This window comes from Colobus angolensis, unplaced genomic scaffold (assembly GCF_000951035.1).
Source record: "Colobus angolensis palliatus isolate OR3802 unplaced genomic scaffold, Cang.pa_1.0 Scaffold142, whole genome shotgun sequence".
NCBI classification, from domain to species: Eukaryota; Metazoa; Chordata; class Mammalia; order Primates; family Cercopithecidae; genus Colobus; species Colobus angolensis.
Window position 1 is genome coordinate 18,686 of NW_012114511.1, and position 4,141 is coordinate 22,826.

A 4,141-nucleotide genomic window follows, 5' to 3' on the forward strand; every position below is an offset into this window, starting at 1 on the left:
GGTGGTATGCGTGTGGCTGCTCGGGAGGCTGAGGCATGAGAATTGCTTGAACCCAGGAGGCAGAGGTTGCAGTGAGCCAAGATCATGCCAGTGCACTCCGACCTGGACAAAAGAGCAAGACTGTCTTAAAAAAAAAAAAAAATGTATCTGGGGGTGGTACTCATTCTATGATATACATTTAAGTTTGAGAAATACTGGTAATCTTCACTTTTACTCTTGGAATTTGACTACCTGTGAACTAAAACTGTGGTCTCCAAAGTGGGGTACGTGACAGTAATTTATTGAAAATCAGGAAGAGGCCGGACGTGTTGGCTCACACTTGTAATCCCAACACTTTGGGAGGCTGAAGTGGGTGGATCATTTGAGGTCAGGAGTGTCAGCCTGGCCAACATGGTGAAACCCAGTCTCTACTAAAAAAATACAAAAATTAGTAGGGTGTGGTGGCACACGCCTGTAATCCCAGCTACTTCGGAGGCTGAGGCAGGAGAATTGCTTGAATCCAGGAGGGGGAGGTTACAGTGAGCCCAGATCGTGCCAGTGCACTCTAGCCTGGGTGACAGAGTAACTCCATCTTAAAAGAAAAAGAAAAGCAGTAAGAAAATTTCAAAGCTTCTGTTTTTTTTTTTTTCTTTATTTTACTTTTAGAGACAGGGTCTCTTTCTGTTACCCAGGCTGGAGTACAGTGGCATGATCATAGCTCACAGTAGTCTCAAACTCCTGTGCTCAAGTGATCCTCCCACTTCAGCCTCTTGAATAGGTAAGTAGGACTATACAGGTGTGTGCTACCATGCCTGGCTAATTTTTTATTTTTTGTAGCAGTGGGGTCTTGCTATGTTGCCCAGGCTAATCTCAGACTCCTGGCCTCAGGCAATCCTTCCTCTACTGGGATTACAGGCATGAGCCACCACACCTGGATCTATTTTTCCTTTTTTTTTTTTAAGTTGTAGAATATTTATACAAAACTAACAACCCATATGTATTAAGTAAATATTTTAAAATGAAATATATATTTTTCTAAATAAAAATAACTTAGTGAGAAGACTATACTCATTTATTTATTTTCTACATCCTGATGTCTGGCTGGTCATTGAGAAGCTTTTTTTTTTTTTTTAAGATGGAGTTTTGCTCTTATTGCCCAGGCTGATGTGCGGTGGCCTTGATGTCTGCTCACTGCAAGCTCTGCCTCCTGGGTTCAAGCGATTCTCCTGCCTTAGCCTCCCAAGTAGCTGGGATTACAAGTGCCTGCCACCACACCTGGCTAATTTTTGTAATTTTAGTAGAAACAGGGTTTTACCATGTTGGTCAGGCTGGTCTCGAAATCCTGACCTCAGATGATCCACCTACCTTGCCCTCCCAAAGTGCTGGGATTACAGGCGTGAGCCACTGGACTCGCCTGGCCTTATTTTTCTTTTTTCTTTCTAAATCTCATCCTTTCTTTAACATTTTATTTTGTGTAAGGTTTTTGTTTTTTGTTGTTGTTGTTTTTTGATATAGAGTCTCACTCTGTCATGCAGGCTGGAGTGCAGTGGCGCAATCTGGGCTCACTGCAACCTCCGCCTCTCGGTTCAAGTGATCCTCCTGCCTCAGCCTCTGGAGTAGCTAGGATTACAGGCATGTGCCACCACCCCTGGCTAATTTTTTTTTTTTTTTTGAGATGGAGTCTCGCTCTTTCGCCCAGGCTGGAGTGTAGTGGCCCAATCTCAGCTTACTGCAACCTCTGCCTCCTGGGTTCAATTGATTTTCCTGCCTCAGCCTCCCAAGTAGCTGGGACTACAGGCATGTGCCACCATGCCCAGCTAATTTTGTATTTTTAGTAGAGACAGGGTCTCTCCATGTTGGTCAGGGTGGTCTAGAACTCCCGACCTCAGCTGATCCACCCGTCTCGGCCTCCCAAAGTGCTGGGATTACAGGCGTGATCCACCATGCCTGGCCACTTTATCTGTTTTTTTCATATATAAAATTCAGATATAATACATACATTTTAGGATTGTTATGAGGATGAGGTGAAATTATACATTTAAAGCATAAATATGCTTAAAGCATGTAAAAATAGTGCCTGGCATATGGTAAGCCTTCAATAAATGTTGGCTGGCACTATTATTATAATAGGTGAATGGGGTAGATTTTCTTATGCTCTCTGCTATACACTGAATGTTTGTGTACACCCCCAAATTCATGATGTTGAAATCTAATCCTCAATTTGATAGTATTTGGAGGCCTTTGGGAGGTGATTATGTCATCAGGGCTGGTGGGATCAGTGCCCTTATAAAAGAGACCCCAGTGAACTCCCTTGCCCCTTCTGCCATGTGAGAACACAGCAAAAAAAAAAAAAAAAAAGACAGCTGTCTGTGAACCAGAAAGCTGGCTCTCTACCAGACATTAAGTCAGCCAGTACTTTGACCTTGGACTTTCCAGCTTCCAGAGAAATAAAATTTTGTCTTTTGTAAGCCATCCAATCCAGTCCAATATTTTGTTATAGCAGCTAAAACAGACTAAGACCCTATCTTTCTTTTTAGTATTGATATAAAGCTATATATTTAGCAGGGACAGTCAGCTGTTACTGGTAAGTTAAAATCTAGAAAGCAAGATTTATTTTTTTCCTATGTATATGAAAATATTTAGGAACACTTGAGTTGGGTGTGGTTGCTCACACCTGTAATCCTAGCACTTTACAAGGCAGTGGTGGGAGGATTGCTTGAGCCCAGGAGTTCAAGACCAGTCTGCTCAATACAGGGAGACCCCATCTCTATTTAAAAACAAAAAAAAAACAAAAACACTTGTACCCTCAACTGCAAGGTCTTTAGAGGCAGCGAAATTCCAGATAGAGACAAATATTCCTTTTATTCATATTTATATAATCACTATTTATCATTCAAAAGCCTAATTCACTGGTGATTTGACTATGTGATATGGCCTACCTTGGGCCAGGCTGATGCTTTTGGAGAAACAATGAAAAATGTTATACTGAATACAAATTGTATTTCAAGGATGTATACTTTTGAAGAAAAAATGTTGGGAGATAAGTGGAGTAGTGTGATGTTTAAAAGTGCACTTCAGGCCGGATGCGGTGGCTCATGCCTGTAATCCCAGCACTTTAGGAGGCCAAAGCGGGCGGATCACCTGAGGTCAGTTTGAGACCAGCCTGGCCAACGTGATGAAACGCTGTCTCTATTAAAAAATGCAAAAATTAGCCAGGCGTGGCAGCAGGCACCTTTAATCCCAGCTACTCGGAGGCTGAGAGGAGAATCAGTGAGCCGAGATCACGCCACCGCATTCCAGCCTAAGTGAAAGAGCAAGACTATCTGAAACAAGCAAATAAATAAAAGTGTACTCCAGGCACAGCGGCTCATGCCTGTAATTTCAGCACTTTGAGAGGCTCAGGTTGGGGGATCACTTGAGGCCAGGAGTTTTAGACTAGCCTTGGCAACATGGCAAGACCTCATCTCTACAAAAAAAAAAATTGTTTAAGTATGGTCTTGTTGCAAATGAAGTACTGATAAAAATACCTATGCCCTTGAAAAAGCCTCTGCATTGGACAGAACATCGTATATGTATTGTGTGTACTATAGCACCTCATTAAGACCAATCTGGCCAGGTACAGTGGTTCACACCTGTAATCCCAGCACTTTGGGAGGCTAAGGCAGGAGGAACGCTTGAGCCCAGGACTTCAAGACCAGCTTGGGCGACATGAGGAAACCCTGTCTCTACAAAACATACAAAAATTGGCCTGGCACACATCCATAGTCCCAGATACTTGGGAGGCTGAGGTTGGCAGATCCCCTGAGCCTAGGGAGGTTGAGGCTGCAGTGAGCCATGATGACACCACAGAATTCCAGCCTGGCAACAGAGCAAGACCCTGTCTTGGGAAAAAAAAAAAAAAAAAGCCAGTCTGAGTTACTTTTCTAAAAACATCAGGTCCACCATTTTTGTTGCACTTAACACCAAATTCCAGTGATCTGTTTGATTGTCCATTTCAATGGAATATGAGCTCCCTGAGATCAGAGTCTATGTCTTATATTTTGTATCCTCAGTTTTGCATTTAATAAATACTTGTTGAGTAATCCCAGCACTTTGGGAGGCCGAGGTGGGTGGATCACGAGGTCAGGAGATCGAGACCATCCTGGCTAACATGGTGAAACCC